Raw genomic sequence first — 19,281 nt, 5'->3', positions numbered from 1 at the left:
TTTTCTAAGAGATAACTGACCAAGATGGCAGAATAAAAAAATGTTTTCTTCCTCTTCTTCTTCTTCTTCAATAAAACAGGCAAACCCAACTATTAACGCTACAAAAGAAGATAAACAGTTTCCAATTAGGATGCATGTACAGATATTCAAGTTTTCAAGTCTATCCAATTCAAGAAAAAACTATAAATTAGAAGCAAAATCCCTGAACTGGGGCATGATTTCCCAAATTCTTTAAAGCTGACTTGACCTCCCACTATTCCAAGTTTGTTTATGCACTGTTCAGGGTGGAAGGGCGGTGTACTTAAAAGCCTTTTTTGGTACAGTTCTGTCCTTACATAAAAAACTGTGAGCATTGTGAGACTACAATTGACAAACATACTCTTTATATACACACACACACACACACACACACACACACACACACATACACAGGTAAGGAGCCCGAGAAGATATTTGTTTGCCGTCTCCTGAGGATGGTTTTATGTGTCTGTCCGTGTTTTCTTGGGGGTTTCTGATGCGTGATGGTAGAGAATACCCAACACAATCAGCTCGAGATCGCTGCCGCTTGACTGTCGCACACACACAACAATGAGCTGCTGTGTGTGAAACAGAGTCAGTCATTCAGTGAGAAAGTGACTGATTCAGACGTCACGTTTTAAGCTACTCCAGTCTTCTGTTCCCGTGGCCGCTTGCTCTACACACACACAAGTATCGGAAGAACATGAAAGAGATGCTCAGACATGTGTGTGTGTGTGTAGCGACAGTGAAAAGGAGGTGGTTGGACAGAGCTGAATACTGATATTTCAGCTGACTCAATACAGAACGTACTGATGAAATGGAAAACATACTGGACGACCATGTAGTTGATTTTTTTTTTCTAAAAACATGCTTTTGATTCTGCTTGGTATCATGTTTCGTACTATGTAAACCACCAATAATAACCTTTAGAGTTTATGTTATCGCCTATGTCCGTTTGTTGGTTTGTCAGCAGGATTACACAAAAACGACTGAGGGGATTTCTACAAAAAAATCGATGGAGGATGGGTCTCAGCTGAGAATAGACCCCATTAACTTTTGGTGTAGATCCAGAATTTCTTTCTCACTTTCTTTAACATTGCAAGGTGTTTTCCCACATTTTTGGTAATTTCTCATGGAATAATATATGGATCTTGATGAAAAATCAGGTGTATTAACGGGGCTGGCATCTATGAATGAGTACAATTTGATGTGGATCCAAATAAAAATCTGGATCTACCAGATTTAAATGTTTTATTTTACATTGGATTAGGCTTGATTAAGGCTTAAGTCTTCTCCACATAACAAAGTAATATAATGTAATATAATGACTTGAGCACAATTTTAAACTCCCCACATAGAGAAATTAGGTTACAGTACAACCTTCATCTGGTTAAGGAAGCAAAGAAATCAACATTTTGTCATTATATAATTGGGATTTTTATAGTCTGCTTTATTGATTTTCAAATGTTCTCTCTGTCAGCTTCTAATAGGCACATTAGCTCATTTAGCACATTAGTTCTCCTGTTGCATCCTGTTGCCAGAGTCACAGCTGACAGCATCACCACACAGCGCCCTTTCTTCTCATCAGGCCCAACTATCTGTGTTTATGAACGCATGTGCTACATTAAAAACGAGCACGGTGCCAGCGGCAACAAAGCCTCGTATGAAACCCTCCCCTCAAACCCCTGTTAGGTCCACTCCTCCCCCCTTCACCCTCCTCTAACCAGCATGGGGGAGGAGAGACGGGAGGGTTGAGAGGCAGAAAAACTTCAATTAGGACACAAAGGCTGACAGGAGGAACACCCCCCCTTCTCATCCTCCACCCTCGGCAGGCAGAGCACCGGGCCCCGAGCACCGCTCTTTGTCTGGCTACAGAGCTCTTACGTGCCAGCTGGAGGAACCAACACACACGTACAACGACAGGGCACCCACAGAGCTCATCTAGCCAGAGGTCATAACTGTGTGTTTGTGTGTGTCAAGGCATTTAATGTAAGCCTGTGTGTGTTAATGCATGTCAAGGCTGTTAATGAATATAAATGTGTCATTATGATAGGAGAAAAATCACACTGGCATGACAAAAACATGGACAAAGTCAAGGTTTGGAGACACACACACACACACACACACACACACACACACACACACACACACACACACACACACACACACACACACACACACACACACACAGATATATGGGTTAATGTACAGGGAAAGCCATGCAGACGGAGAACACAGGGTTGGTGAGTGGCACTTCATCAAAAATAGATTTATCTACTGTACAGCCTTACACACCCTTTGTCTTAAAACTGGGACAATAGTGTGTTTCCCTCTCTTGCCCACCACACACACACACACACACTCACACTCACACCCCTACCAATATGAGCATTTCTGTATGTGCATGTACCTGTCTTCTAGGTTTTTGAGCTGCCTACCTCCCCCTCCTCAAGGCCTCATCATTCAAGGGGCAGAGCCAAACAAAGAAAACACACAGATGCCATGCTTTCACACACACACACACACATACACACACACACACACACTACAGTATATGCAAACACACCACGCTGCATGTTACTCTTCCTGGAGTGTCACGAACGTGCATTTATCAAATATTAATAGGCAGTCAAGCTGTGTAGTAAAAAGGGCCATTACTATCTGTCTCCACAATCATTTGACGTGCAGACACACAAAAATACAAAAAACACACAGCCAACCAGCGTGCACAGCAGATTCAGGTGAGAGCAGTTGAAGTATCCGTCTGGTTGCAAATGTTGGGGGAAGCAGTCTCGCTCTTTGTAATACAACAACAAAGCGCAACACATCAGCGATGGTTCAGTCTCCGTAAAGGTCAACATTCAGCAACAGTCCTCCAGTCTGTGTGTGTGTTTGTGTGTGCATATGGTGGAATAAAGGCTGGGCAGGTGGATTGAGTGGATGGATAAGATCGAGACTTCAGGCTATCATAATTTTAAATGTCTCCATATCGAAATTGGTTTTTCCCAGGAAAGCAGGTGCATTGTGTGGGATTGCCTTCAGGTCAGGTGGAGTCTGAAATCGTACAGTCTCCTCTTTGTGCACAGAAACAGAGTGTGTAACTAATTTGGATGTACATGTAAAACAAAAAAACAATATATCATTACTCAGTGCAGCTATAAATATATGGTCTACAACAAAAAAAAGCTTAAAATCAATTCTCGCCTTTGATCATGCATGTCACCCCACTGTGAGCACCCACTGTACTGCATGATGCTCCAAGGCATATTTAGATTTCACAAAGTCAAATTTGAGTTAGAGGTCTTCTGCACCACTGAGTCCCGCAGGATATTTGATTATTCACTCCACTTAATAAGCTTTCTTTTGAAGGTGTAAATAAGCCGTGTTCTATGCATTTCAAGGTTAGCTTCTACTCGACGGAGTCAAAGTTAAAAGTGGATAATAACATAATGGAGTTAGTGTACACAGAATGCAACAATCTACACACAATATGACCAGGATATTAATCAGAAATGGATGGAAATGGTTTACTGGAACACCAAAACAGCACCATTATAATCGTTCAGGGTGTCTATGGACAAGTCTTCTTACTCTTGTTCAAAGAATGCAGGCCATTATAAAGCGGTAGTATATACTGTATGTGTTCCTGTGCAGAAGGTAGGTTTTATGTAGAAATATGTATTTTAGAGTGAGTCTAAACGTTGCGTGAAGTGAAAGTATATGTAAAAAAAACAGCATAAGTGAAACTTTGACCTTTAAGGCCTTATAATTAGAAAAATGTAATTCAATATTCAAGATGTTTATTGTACACTTGTGTGAAATTCTTTGGCTGAGAGACTCCGCTATAGAAATAGTAAAGTAAATTAATATAAAAAATAAAGAATAAAACAAAATAAGCCAGAATAAGCCAAAAAATAATCTATTAAATTTAAGACATGTTAAGAATATTTAAGGACCTGCAGACACCCTGTCATAACAGATATCAGTGTAGGTTTATCAATCAATAACAGAAAAAAATAGACATTTGGGTGAGCTAAATTGTTGTAGGCTCTTAACTTGAAATTTCAATTGGTAAGATTTCCTGTCATATAGTCTGGAGGAAGATGGTCATCACCAGGCCGGTGTGAGTGTGACTGTGCGTGTTTGTGTGTGCTTGTGTATACAATTAGGCAGCGTAGTGGCCCACCAGCCAATCAAACTACCACCCACCATTCTCCCACCCCTTCATGCTCTCTGTTCTACCCAGATACCCCTGCCTCACCCCCACTCCACCAACCCCACCCACATGTAGCCCTTTTACTCTCATCCAACATTTCGACCCCAACCCCACTGCCTGGAGCATGATTGTGGAAGGGGGGGTATGTTGATAGCACTAATTTTCCATTCACCGCCCTCCATCACTTCAGGGCAGCACCCACAGAGAGGTGGCAGTAAGTATGTGTATGTGCCACTCTGCCCCATTTTCCCCCCTTCTGCTCGGCACTGGAACACTAAACTGGTGGATGAAAATAAAGTAAAGTGGAAATGTTAAAAGCTGTTTTTAACAACCTGCGTCCGCTTTTAACACACACTCCATCCACCCACTTTGAACAGCGGTCCAGCTCTAGCTTGTGAGTGTATGCATGTGAGAGTGAGAGCGGTCGCACACACAGGAAGTAGACAGCTGTATTTCCATGTGAGTGGTTCCAAGAAAGCCTAATGAAGCGCTGTAATGAAACTGAATTCACAGAAATACAAATAATTTAAGATAAATACAATTAGTCTTGACAAAGAGAGGGAAAGAAGTTAACACATTGCTGGAGAGGTAAATTGATGTGGACTGTTAAAAATGTGAGAAATTTAAGAAAAAAGAAATTGTATTAAATTATGTTCATTTCAAAATACTTCATATGCGAGTTGTGAAGGTGGAAATAAAGATGAAACGTCAGAGTCCAAAGACACACACCTTGGAGATGGATGACTCTCTGGCTGCATGTTTTTCAGATACATCCCTTTGTTTTGGGGGGTTGGGGGAGATGGCAGCGGGGACGAGCAATGACTATGCATTATTAACAAGCCCAGAGTGCACTAGTGATGAATGTCTGCTTGTTAAATGGGAATGTCTGAAATCATCTGGGGCAGATTTTTTATCGTTTGTTATTGTGTGCCAGTTTCTTTCTTTTTAAGTGAAATGATGTGATGAGCCCCATGGGTTGCGTTTGTATCTCAACTGCACAAGTAGGCCTTTTGTCCAACCTCTGCGTTTGTCATAATCACTGTATTATTTCAACATCAATTCTCCTGTCAGAATACACGAGGAGTTTATCCAATACTTACTTTAGTGATTCTCCCTCTTCTCCTATGTGTGAAGAGGATAAATAATATTCTTTACATAACCTAAACTGTTAACACCTCTCATTGACCATTAACCTATTCCATCTGACTGAAAAAGCTACAGCGAACAGAAGAAAACCAGGAGAGCTTGCGTCTGGTGTGCGCATCACAGCATGTGTTCTGGCAGGCCAGATCCCCTCTCACCTCATTTGCCCTGGATCTCCCCCTGTAACTCCTTCAACATCCAATTATGTGTGACGACCCTGTCTAGCCAACCACTGTGACATATCTGTGTGTGTCTGCCATTTCTATATTAAACCAGCTACTGATATATGATAAGATAGAGCTTCCTTAAATACAATCCTGTGCCTGTTCGTGTCAAGGAGAAAGATAGAGGAGGGAGCAAAGAGATGGAGGGAAGTGTGTATATGAATGAGAGAGAGAGAGTGAAAGAGCAAGAGAGAGCAAGAGGGTATTCATCCCATGCCAGCTGAATTCACTTTGATCTATTGAGGTCAATGTGGAAATCATCTGAATCATGCTGTGATTGGACAGACACCAGATAAGCAGGACTGCCCTGCACACACACACACACACTCAAACGTCCACACACGCCCAAACGTGCACACACTGTACAACATCTCATATGTTATTTATGCGGTTTGCTCATCATTAGTGTTTATTTCTTGTAAGACAAGCTTCATTTTTCATCTTTCACAGCCACACTTGGCCAAGGAACTTGTCTGACATTTAAAATCCAACCCAGCAAACACTGTGTGTGTTTCCACTCAACAAACTGATTTCTAATGACTGATTTCCTCAAATGCCTGACTATAAACGTCACAGACAAACACACACACAATCACATAGCCCATAAATGAGGTGGAAAAGGGAGTACAGCGAAGGTACTGGTGTCTAAATAAATACCTACTGCACTCTAGTGTTTAGTTTCTGCCAGCACAGGTTCAGGGACTCAAGTTGAGATCTTCAGTGTGTGTAGAGGACAGAGCCGTTAGAAGACTAGATAAGGAAACTGTGGTGGAAGGATTCTGCAATTGAATTTGAGACCACAGAGTCCATTATTACAGGAAATTAGTGTTTTGCAAGACTGACCTATTAGTTCAACAAACTTTACAGTAGGCATTAACTAATTTAACAGATGAGGGTTGATTTTGGTGTTGGTGATTTGGTATTCCTCAGTGAAAAAGGTAAGTTAACCAAGTTATCAAAATCATGTTTAATACTTGAAAGACAATATAAGTCCTCTGAATTTTTCTGCTTGAGAGGTAGACACGGACTCATCTACTTCTTGCAACACAAAGGCTAAACATATCTGGAATACATTTACAATACTTTAACACAATTTCAACTTACGGCTTTAATTACATTATTCTGAACTGACAGAACAGTAACTTATGAGGGAAATTCAAAAGAGACAGATTAAAAGAAGAGTGATCAAAATTAAAGCAAGTCAACCTCCAAAGATGCTGGATCCTACATTTTCTTCAATTCAGCTCAGCATCTTTGTTGAGATGTCCCCTGCCTCTTTAATGTCCACTTCTATAAACCCCAAACCCCAAGTTTGCAACGCAGGCATCCTGTTATAAATTTTAAGTCTCAAGCCCAAGCTAAGACTCATCATACATCATCAGAGTTATTTTTTCACTTGACATGGCTCCCCCAGCGACTCAGAAGATAATATACAACTGTCTTAACAGGCTACATAGTACTCCTCATGACAAGTAAACTGAATCTTTCTAAGGGCCAGAGGGGTCAACTCCACTGGTTTCAAAAAGAATTCCAATTTCATATAAGCTTATGAGAAAAGTTTATAGTCTCAATCGCTAGTTTCAAGTCTTCTTCAATACAGTATAAAGATCATTTTGTCAATTATACTCCCATTTAGAGTAAAATAGATGATTAATCAGGGTGTGCTTTAGGGCGTGGCTACCTTATTATTTTCACATCAAAGCATGTCCTCCAGTTCTCAGTCAGATCCAATCATCAAAAAACCAAGATGGCAACGGCTGTGATGCCAAACTCGAGGCTTCAAAACAGTCATCTACAAACCAATAGCTGTTGTCACGCGAGGTTTAAACTTGACCTACATGGGCCGTGTTTTTCAGTCAGAGACTCAATACTGTGGCCTGAATGCATCCTGTGTAGACACACATGGAGCACTGAAGCCTTTGCTGCTCTGCTAATGTGTTGCTTGAACTACGCCTCCTGTGTAGAGCAGACATGGTGTAATACTACGCACAAATGTCATGAGAAGCAATATATGGAGAGCAACTTCCACCTACTCAACAGAATAACATTATTACCACACAAACCCTGACACTCCATTGAAAATGTGAATAACAGACAAACACTGTGACACTTTAGAATGGAAACAAACACATCACAGCAGAACTGTCATTGTTACAGATGTCCACATGGGGGTGCTGTGTCCACCTCCCCAACATCTCACAATCCCATTGGATCCACTACATTAGGGTGACCTCTCACTAGCATTATTCCACAAGTACAGCGTTTCACCCATTTACCTTTGGCGTAACCTTTACCTTTATATCATGTTACAGTGACACAGGTCCAGTGGTGTAGGGATGAAATAAAACAACAACAGCATTGTCTAAAAGGTATGAGAAGTCATTTTGGATAAACTTTCACAAGGTAATGCGCAAAGGCTCAAAGCCAAATCAAGACCATCAAAGCTTCAGCTGAGTTTTTTTTCTAATCATTAGTGGAAATAAAATGCTCCATGAACACAGCTCCAGATAAAATTTGGCACAGGTGAGCGAGCTTGACGCTCAAGTTGCAGAGGTGTTGGTTGGCACATCTCCCGACTCAGTTCGGTATCAGATCTGTATCCTGTAGTTTAACTGCAGGATACAGCATACACACACACACACACACACACACACACACACACACACACACACACACACACACACACACACACACACACACACACACACACACACACACACACACACACACACACACACACACACACACACACTCACTGACACATGAGAGGGACACTCACTGTGAAACAGAGTGAAAGCTGCATTGTGGCAGCATAAGTAGCAACTATTTCTCTGACCCAGAGAGCTCTGTTAAACCACCTCAGCATAACAGTCAGTTGTCTGAGGCTGTCAAAAGTTTTGACACTAATACTTTTCAATATCACAAGTCTGTTTCTTTTTTGCCATGTACCGAAAGAGGTATCAAAGTTGTGACAACCTTCGCACAAACTGTAGCAGAACAAACCAACACCTGTGACACCAAGAGGAAAACAAAGATAGCATCTTATAAAGCCAGAAGCCATCAGAATTAACAATGATCCATGACATGCTAACACAATGATATCCATTAAAATGAAGGCAGTGTTTGGGAAAGTTGCAGAATTAGCCTGGCCTAAAATTCAATCCTGAGAGCAAACAACACAGTGTTGCATTGCTCTCAGTTCATTTGCCAAGACCTTGTGGGTAGAAAGCAATTATGATTATTTGTGTGCCAACAAACAGCGCCTGGGCCTACATGGAGTTCATCAACACTTTGCAAACAGCTCAATATTCAATGGAAGGAAGACACAACTTTCTCCTGGAGAGATCTCCTCCTAAGTACAATACTATGCCTTTACTTTAACCCTAGACCTGCAGGCTCATTGTAGCTAGTGTTTCCACAATGACACTCAATACCCACATCAGGGGCTCATGTGACCTGACACTCAAACACTTCTTTTCTTGCTCTTATACGGGCTGGACTTAGTCAGATAACAAGCAAGCTTTCCCATCCACACAGTACAGAATACACTCTTATTATTAACTGTTTTATTATGATATTGTGGCATCAATAGAGAAACAAGTGGTTTCTCTAAAAAATCTGTAAATCTGTCCATTTGTTTCCATTTCAACCTTGCAAATAAAGGAAGTGAAAGTGATGAGCGTAGCAAGGGATGTCCGCAAGACAATAACCAACGATAACTGGGACAGAGAACTGAGAATGCCTTCGTATCCTTTGGTACAGGTGTTCTGAGACCGCTATGCTTTGGTGAAGGCCTGTGTTTCATTAATTCCCTGGTGTGCAGCCGACATCAAATATAGCTTTCTTGAGAAGGACACACAACGGATGCATGACAAACGCTGGCAAGAGATGATGTCTTGTAGCGCTGAGAAAGGATAACCTTGTGTTCAGGGCTAAAAGGAAGTCTACACCTCCTACTGTGACAGCGATGAAAGCTTTAAGTCTGAGCCAAGTCTCCTTAGAGGTGATGGTCCAGAACAGTCCATGAAAACAGTTTTTCTGTGGCAGCCATCTGACACACTAACACTGTCACCATGAGAACTTCACACACCAGCAGCTCAGCATTTACAGACAGAAAAAAGACTAAGACTGCTATCACAACGTGTCTGGCAGACATTTAGTTGCTTAACATTTTGGCAGGGTTTGATGGACTTGTTTGTGCTTTGTGCTGTGATTTACTTTATCTGGCCTTTAAACTAGTTTAGAGCACATTAAAACATAACCATCAGACCAATCTATGGTCTGCCCTCCTTTCTTTTGTTACACTAAGCACTCTGAGCATTAGGAACTGGTGATTATCAAATGTCAACATCAGTATGCTTATACACATGTTGCATTTGTCCTTACCAGGACATGTTTTCTGTCCTTACCAGTCTGAGTCAGCAGATGTTGAGCACTGGAAAATGCCTCCCTCCCACCAACAATAGCATTCAGCTTCCTTTCATAACAAGCGATCTACCGAAATTACTACATATACAATATAAAACACGACAAAAACTTAAATTGTTTGCATTAGGCAGGAAACTAGCCATGTGCAAATGTTTCTCACCAACACGTAAAAACCATTTAGACTTCCTCCTTTTTCTAGAGAAGAACAAGCTATGGCAGGTTTACTGTAATACTGCCACAGGTCTCAACCCTGGCTAATGAGGTGAATACAGTTTTGGACTCATACCTTCAGAACAGAAGTTTGATGCAACACTGTTGCTGCATAAATTAAAGCATGTATAAACATTAGTAAAATATTGTGTTCAGTGCGGAGTATTCATTTCGATTTAAGACAGTCTATCAAATTTGATCTATATCTTGCCGACTCGAAGAGCCACATATGAAGTTGTGCTCAATTCTGAGAATAAATTACTATACAATTAATAAAAAATAAATCACAAACTGGCTTTAAGACCTACATCACGGTGCCCCACAGTTTATAATGTCACTTGTCATGACAGGGATGTCATCTTTACCATCTCAACTTTCAATATTCTGACTGCCTATTCAGCTAGCAAACATAACAACAGTTACCACAGTAGCTAGTTAGCTCCTGTTAGCTAGAGCAACAACTGAGAAAAAACAAATTGAGTCTCTAGCTACTGCTGTAAATAAACATAGCACACAATCTCAGACACTGACACCCTTTAATTGTATTTAGCTTAACAACAACTGCACAGGCTATCTGCCTAGCTGGCTAACTAGCTAGGCGGGGTTGTGAAGTTATTCTTACTCAGCATTAAAGTGGAGATACAGCGTTAACAGCAGCAGCCAACATTAGCTGCTTAATTCATAGTTAACTCAGCAGGGTTTAAAAAAAATATCAAGCAATGTGACACATACCTCTGTTAAGAGAAAAAAACAGTATTTCTCTGTGGTCGCTCTAGCCATCAAGAGCTGGCTAACGCTGCTAACACCATCTCTTTGCTTTGATACTGAGTAATAAAATACTAATCAAAGCTCACATGCCAGCCTAGCTAGTCTAGGTGGCTAGCATGTGCAGCTTTGTTAAGTTGAGGCATTTCTTTATTTCATTTAGTCATTTCTTCAACAAAGTCTTGGTTCATTTCTACATTATACACAATTTATTTATATCATGATTCACTCAAAAATGTGTTTTTTATTTACGTAATACTGAACACTTTGGGGTTCCATACTACCTGAAGTGAAACCATCAACCTCAACAGTTTTGGGGGGGCTTGATTAAACGACTGACTCCCCTCCAGTCAGAGTGGGAGTAGCTGCAAAATCATGTGGGAGAAGTCAACTGATATATGTGGCCATGCACACCCATTGACAACGTGTCAGAGAAGAATGCAGGGCTCTGTCGGCCCATATGCACTGCCTGCACACACACACACACACACACTCCCCAGCTTTTTACCACACACACCACACTGGGGTCTCCATGGCAGCCAGAGCAGTTAGCCAATCAGAAGTGACCTGGTGTTTTCTCTGATGTGTTTTTTTCTTCAGACTAGGAGGAAGTTTTTCTAAATGTCAACAATAAAGAAGGAGCTGAGCTGTTTGTGTGTGTCTGCATTCAATCTGCATTTATACTGAGCTATTGTACTTCAGCTAAATGTAAGCCGTTTTTTACATATTCTGTCCATACAAGTCTGGAAGATAATGCACTTCCTTCCATTTCCAAATCAACAAAAGTGAGATCAATGTATTGACGTCACTTTCATCTAGGGCTCACAGGTGGTGGGTTCATTTAGCAGTGTTGTATGAATCAGTGAACTGACAGGAAAACCACCAACCTCGGCCGCTCCTTTACTTTGCAGGTGCTCATCTCCACTTGATTTGAACTTCAATTTCACATCCAGAATGAGTTTGCATTTCCTGAACTTCTGTATTTCCTTGTGTAAAATCCTAGCTCGCAGGCATAATTTGAGGGAAACATGGCAGTGAGATAACTGGTCTTTGTTTATAAGATGGGTTGAGAGGGTGGGTGACGTCTAGTCCAGCTCTGCCCTGATTCAAGGGAGAAGTAGCAGGGCTTTTGTAGGACGGAAGGCAGAGATTTGCTTCTAGATGACTGCCATCTCTGGCAGCCTGTAGCCTCTTAATGTGGAAACCTTCCCAGCATAGCCATGTCCCTAATCATAAACCCTGGGAGGTCCACACCTTTGTTGATTGTAGGAGTAGAGGCACGAAGGAAAGTGTGCCAAGGTCCCTTTAACAGTCAGCTAGGGCGAAATCATATGAGGTGCAACCACCAAAGTGGCACTGCCATAAACAAGAAATTAAATTAATCCAAATGTTCACTATGTATCACTTTTAATCTGTCACATTATGTAATGAATCATTGTAAAATTTGACGTTGTGCACCCAGTCTGGCGTCTCAACCGTTTTCATTTCTCAGTTTCACAAGTTCATGATTGTGGCTACTGACGTCAGCAGACTAAAGGAGCACATCACATCATCACAGGATTTTATGTGAGGCAACTACAATAACCGTTATTTGAACCTGGGATTGTACCGTGGGAATTCCAGCTATGATGGAAAGGAACCACACTTCTGTTAAATTCACTAGCTGTTTGTTATGGGAGATTTCTATGACAAACAGTCACGAGTGATTCAGAGAAAATGGAGGAGATGGGATTATACGCAACAAACTGTGAGAAACACATCCTGACCTTTTGGTTTGTGGGTACATGCTGTGCGAAATGCACATATAGATAAGCTAGCACCAGGCAATACTGAAGCGCTCTTGTTTGCACTGCAGGTCCTAGCCTTGCATTTCACACCTCAGATATAGAACTATGGTCAAGGTTTCCGCACACACACTCAACTCCTGCATCCACCATCTGAACGAGCAATGATGCTGCAAAACCAACACCTCCTCCTCCTCCTTGATCACAGATACATCCTGTCTGCCTGCCTGCACAGCCACAACGACACATTCATCACCAAGGTAACACAGGGACAAGTCAGTCCATAAATAGGTTTTTAGTTTGGAGGATTTAAAGCCATTGGTTCCTTGACTGAAGTCACTTTGAGGAGATTTTAGATTTGAAGAATGTAAAAAAAAGGTTTCTCAGGAGGTATAGAAGATGTAGATGTTAAACAGGACTGGCAGTCATATAATATTTAAAAAATATGACTTAAACATAAAAGGAGTTATATTTCCATTCATGGTGAACATGCAGTATACCAGTAATTTGGCTGCTTTATCACTGTATAAAATCAAAGCTTTTCCAAAAGGGAAGTAAAACTGCAACATAATTGGGGGTCTGTCACAATCTCATTATTTTGGTTTACAAAAAGAAAAGCAACACCAATTATTATTTACACTATCCAATAATCTTCTGATTCTCTTTTCAATGAATCCTTAAAAGGTCCCATATAATACTCATTTTCGGGTTCATACTTTTAATTTGGGTGTGTCCTTGAAAATGTTGACATGCTTTAATGTTCAAAAGACACTTTTCTCATACTGTCCATTGCTGCAGCACCTCTATTCATCCTCTGTCTGAATGCTCCTTTTTAGTACCTGTTTCTTTGAGGCGCCCCTCCTGTAAAGCCCAGTCTGCTCTGATTGGTCAGCTCTCACAGGCCCAAGCAGGCACCACCAAACTGCTTCCATGTCACATTTTGCAAATACGGTCATGGTGGGGGTTTGGCTGAGGGCGGTGACCGTATAGTTGTGGCCTCACAACCTCTCAGAAGTCCTGACAACTCGGTTAAAGGCACAGTTTCTGATACAGGCTGCGTGCATTTCTTCCACAGTATTTAAATAGTACCTAGACCTACTTTATAATGAAAGAAGACTGTGAAATTCCACTTTCTTCACTGTAGTATGTAACATTTAAGAAAATAAAAAGTGAGAACAGTGGCCCAGGTGACATCTTAAAATTGCCTGTCCATGACCTAAAGATGATATTATCATATCTGATAAATAAAATGCAGCATATCCTCACATTTAAGAAGCTTGGACAAATCTGCTTGAAAAGTGACTGAAATAATGTATCCATTATCAAAATAGATGCCAATTTTTATGTCAATCCACTCCATGATTAATCGACCAATTGTTTTAGCGGTAACCAATACGATATCCTTTTCCAGCATTTTTCCTTTGAAAGTCTTATACCATGATGTGGCCATGTAGTTCTGCCTGTTTTCAATGAATGTGTTAAGTTTAATGGTAGGTGTGTCATTTAGTTTATAAAATGCAGGGATATCAGGATATCGGAGAGACCAAGGTGATGGTTTTCTGTCAGATTAACTGTCCTTCATCCAAAGGTATCTAATTTACAAATCATATACAGTGAAAACAGAAAAAATCCTCAGGTTGCTGTTGTAATCGCTGTTTCCCTTTATGTTTATGTGCCTCTTTAAAGAGGCAATAGAGGAGCCGACATACCAAAGGAGCAGCCATATGTCTGCTCGAGCCCTGCAGCAGTGTTGCCTAGGAAATAACACACATGAGCCAGAGTTCTGGGAGAGATTTACCCTGGCTTGTGGAGGTTGTTTGGATCTTACAGGAGAGTCTGCCATAGGGTCAAGCCTTCACTTCTAAGTAAGCAATCTGAGCTTTCAAACTGTCCAACAATATATACAAACCAGAAGTGCATAGACGTGGTATAGACCGAGGCCCAGGAGCCTGGTATCTCTCATTCACAGGTTTTAGAGAAAAGCACAAACACATTGAATAGTCTGAGCTGCTATGTACACCACAGAATGTGTAACATGGAAACAATATGACAGGCTCATAGTTCCCCCGCTGCACATGCAATTCAGGACGAGCCCAGACAAGCCTTGCTTATCTGAGGGAAGAAAGAGCCAACCCAGGGGAAAGGAGAAATATGTGTGTCATATCCAACAACCACCGTCTAGCAGAGTGACAAGAACAGGTTTGTTCTTCAGTTTTCTGAACATGTGTTGGCTGAACTCTTCTTCTAATACCTAGACATCAACAGCAACCATGCAACGGATTATTAAAAACATTCAGTGTGTTCCTTTTTCTCTCATGTCCACAATACAAAAAGATACAAAACTGAACATGTTAGCAGGATGACACAGCATGTGCTGCCAAGCCTGTCTGGTGCTACAGTTGTATTTTTTTTCAAACAACAGGAGTTCATTGTGCCAAAAAGCACTACTGCAGAAACCGGTTACATTTTTTATGGAAGCTTATTCCCTAAACTTACGAAATAATTCCTGGGAAAAGAAAGTAGAGCTGCATCTATTATAGTTGAATAAGTGTGAGCCTGAGGAAAGAAAATTAATTGCCAACTATTTTGATAATCTATTAATCCTTCCAGTCATTTTTCAGGTTAAAATGTCAACCATCTGCTGGTTACAGTTCCTTAGATGTAAGAATTTGCTGCTTTTCTTTGTCGTTTTTGACAGTAAATGAAGAGTCTTTGGGTTTTGGACTGTTGAACAAAAGAAGCATTTGCAGGCGTCACTTTGGGTTCTGGGAAAAACCCAATCCTCAGAATAAATGGCAAAGTACGTTTCTGCAAAACTACAGATAACTTAGAAGTTATGTTGACACTTTACATTTCGTTTGGTTCAATTTATAATTTTCCTCCTGTCACAATGATGTGCTTATGCTCTGTTTAGGGTTAGGCACAAAAACCAATTGGTTAGGTTTAGGCAAACATCATGTCAAAAACACTGCTGCAAACTGCCTGACTTCCTGTCAAAAATATTCTGATTTTGTGGCCACAAACGTGGCTGGAATTTGTCCCGAGGTCTCCTTAAAACCAGCCAGTGGTGCAGACTCGAACTGCGAGCATCAGCTTGGCAGCTTCCTCGCCTGTAATTACACCATCGTACCCTCCACCTCCTGACATGATTGTCAGGTAATAAACATGTTATGTGAGTGTGATAGGACATGTTTTGTGGAAATGTCAATACAGTACGTAGCCTATGACACGTGCAAATTTGAATGTATCTGTGGGTTGCAACTATAAACAATCATTAGTCGCAGCCCTAATACATAGAACGTTATGAGAAGTCAACACTGTCATGTTGGTTTTAATCTTTATATCACCTTGCAAACAACAACAATCTGTAATGCATTTACACTGTGGGTCTAATAGGATCATCGGTCTGTAAACTGCAGTGCCAACATTAAATATGTTGTTCCCTAACTGTATGTTTTGACAGGTCTACATTCCAAAGACTTTAATTCCAAAATGACAGGTCCACGGTTGACAACAGGAATACTTGTTATCACAGTATATCTCCTGTTAGTGTTACATTTATGAGATGACTCATCTGAACAGCATGTTGCCCACAAGGTTTTTAAAATAATTACTGTATCAGACTTGTGTCATTCACAAAGAATATCATATTTAAATACTTAAACTTTTAAAACTGCAACACATTTGAATGCAAGTAACCTGTGCTGAACTTTGTGAGCATGAAAAGTTTTTTTCTTGCCTGGCTATTTTCTGAGCTACCACATGCTTGAGAGAGAAGTGTGTTATAGGTAAGAGGAACTGCTCTCAGATGATCCATCCTGTTGGCGAAGTGACTTAAGAAATAACAGAGTAACTTAAGAACAGCTCTAACTTGAATTGACCCTATGAATTTATTAAGTTATCACATTTGCTGCGGCAACTGAAACTTTATCACCGACAAAACAGTGAGTCATCAGACTTTACCGTCAGCCATGCAGAAATAAAAACATTTTTCAGTGTGCAGATCAAAGATGCTGTGGGCTAAAAATAGATAAGACATAACACTTACGCCCTCATTCTACCTTAATCTTGCTTTTGCCCTCAAAAACAAATATTTCTCCATTAAAATGCTTTAAATATTTGCATAGCAGATAACTGGAGTCTATCCATCATTCCAAATAGTTGTCTGCTGCATGCCAGCATGACCAGACCGAGGTAATGCAAAACAAACACCAGTGAAAACTTTTTTTCAATTTTTCAGACTTGCTCAGTGAGACAGAATCATCAAAAGACAAAAAGCTTTGGTTAACAGTCTTAAAATAACAGCTGATTTACTCCAGGTTTAAACAAACACTGTGCTGTGAATCAGAGATGAATCAGGAACCATACAGAGAGGCCAAGCCTATGGCTTCAGACATGCATGACCTAAAGGGGGACCTCTTCCCAGCAAATGCACGTTACACAAAGGCATCATGATGAGCAAGACCCCAGGCATGAGGCCACTGCTGGTGTGTGTGCGTGTGGGAGTAAAAGAGGACTGCATCCCATAATGCCATGTGACCAGGGGCCAGATGACTGCTGTTTCTTCAATTAAAAAACTTCACCTCACAGCCAAGTGGGCAGAGGCTCCCAAAGTCTTCCTACAGCTCCACATACCCTCCATTGTTTTACGACACAATCGCTGATTATTCTGGAGCACAACATCAATATCCTGTTGGACAACAATGATGGAATAGATTAGGAGTCAAGTGCTTATCCTTACTGACCCACAGGTTTATGGGAAAATACACCCCTCAAGCCGCTATGATGGAAGAGAAACAGTGTGTCATGATCAGAAAACAATGCAGGTGTTTTCTTTCTCGAAGTTCATCAAGTTTTCGCTTTCACATCGAGTCATGTCCGACGATTTTCTTCCAGAGCCGTTTCCCACACATTCATGTCTCCTTGATAAAGTACAACATTGCAACAAAGGGGGGGTCTTTCAATGACAGCACTCTAAAAGGTTTTCCACTTTTGCATAAGATTATTTCAACATCTTATCAAACAGAGGCTGAGTGCCTTCCTCATTCAATTTTACATAAAGAAAAAGCTTTTGTGTCCGTCGTCCTGGCACTTGTGCCTGAATGTTGAGGAGCACTGGACCTGAAGGCCTCATCCTGCTAATACTTCAATATTTTGGGATTCTCACTACAAACACTAAAGCTAGTCATATCCTAAAATCTTTTCATATAATTCAGACTACATAATATCCAGCAAATCACTGAAGTTATCATTAAATGCCATCATCAAAATGAAACCATGAGCTAACAATTAGTAGTAAGGCACACATAATCCTCAAATATTAAGGGCGGAACAGACTGGAGCACAAAGATGTGTCACAAACCAACATTTTGTCTGCTCAAAAGGGCTTCCTCAATCTATTCTCATGTTGAACTTACTCACTGACTGACTCATGACATGCAGACAATCTCAGTGAATATTGCCACACTTTCATGAGGAAGTCTTAAAGCAATGGCACAGCATTTGTGTTAATCTTGCTTCCTGTAATAGCCTTTTATTTTGTCACTTTAGCTCATATATTGCTTCTTTTCCAGGGCTTTGAGGTTAACAGATTTTGTGGTGCATTAGATACCAACCCTACATCTTCCAAAAACTATGACTACTAACAAATCATTGGTGAGTGCTTTGGTTTTTGTTCCATATCAATGTGAGTACTTCAAATGAACTGACACCTCAAAGAAATAGTTTAACATTGGCTATTTTTACTGACAGTTAGATGAGAGGATTCATAGATACCGTGCTCAGTCAAGAGACAGGAGACAGTTAGCTTAGCTCAGCACAAAGACCTGGAACAGGGGGAAACGGCTAACCTGACTCTGTCCAAAGGTAACAAAAACTTCCTCTCAAGATTACTAATTAACGTGAAATATATTGTTTGTTTCATTCAAAAACTGAAGTGTATAATAGACACGTGCAGTGTTACTGTGAGTAATGTGCCAGACTATTTCTTGCTCAGGAGGAGCAGTAACTTCCTGAAGTCTCTGTGGTTGCCTGGAAACCTGGTACAGTCACGACAAGATTCAAGGAAGTAAGAACATGCTAGTAAGAAACAGTGCAGGCCATTACCTCAGAAAACCATAAAAAATCGCACTTTGGTTTGTGAACAGATAAAACATGATCCTTAGGGGTGCTGGGAGGTAGAATTTGTTGCCTTTGGAGAGAGCCAATCTAACTTTTTTCACCTGTTTCTGGTCTTTAGTCGGTGTTGCAATTGTTCCTTTAGGCCACCTTGGAGCCTAAAGCTTGTCATTGTTTTATGCACTAAAGTTAAGTTACATCCACTCAGTAAAGTGAACGAAACTTAATTAACTTTTTTTCTATAATGAACCTGTGTCTGATGATCAGACTTGTGTTTTAAACCAGTGAAATTCTAAATGTACTATATTGGCTATCATGATGGCGATTCAAAGAACAAAAACACATCTTAATATCACCCTCTAGATGCAAAATATGC

General features: G+C 40.7%; 1 protein-coding gene across 1 annotated transcript in view; it reads right to left on the bottom strand.

Moving 5' to 3' along the window:
- The window catches only part of abr (ABR activator of RhoGEF and GTPase), a 136,185-nt gene that overhangs the window by 114,444 nt on the left and 2,460 nt on the right, over positions 1 to 19,281 (bottom strand). The gene's annotated exons all lie outside the window — the stretch shown is intronic.

Source organism: Pagrus pagrus (genome assembly GCF_965226575.1).
Source record: "Pagrus pagrus genome assembly, chromosome: 14".
In the NCBI taxonomy this organism is placed as follows: Eukaryota; Metazoa; Chordata; class Actinopteri; order Spariformes; family Sparidae; genus Pagrus; species Pagrus pagrus.
This window is presented reverse-complemented; position numbering and strand designations above follow the sequence as displayed.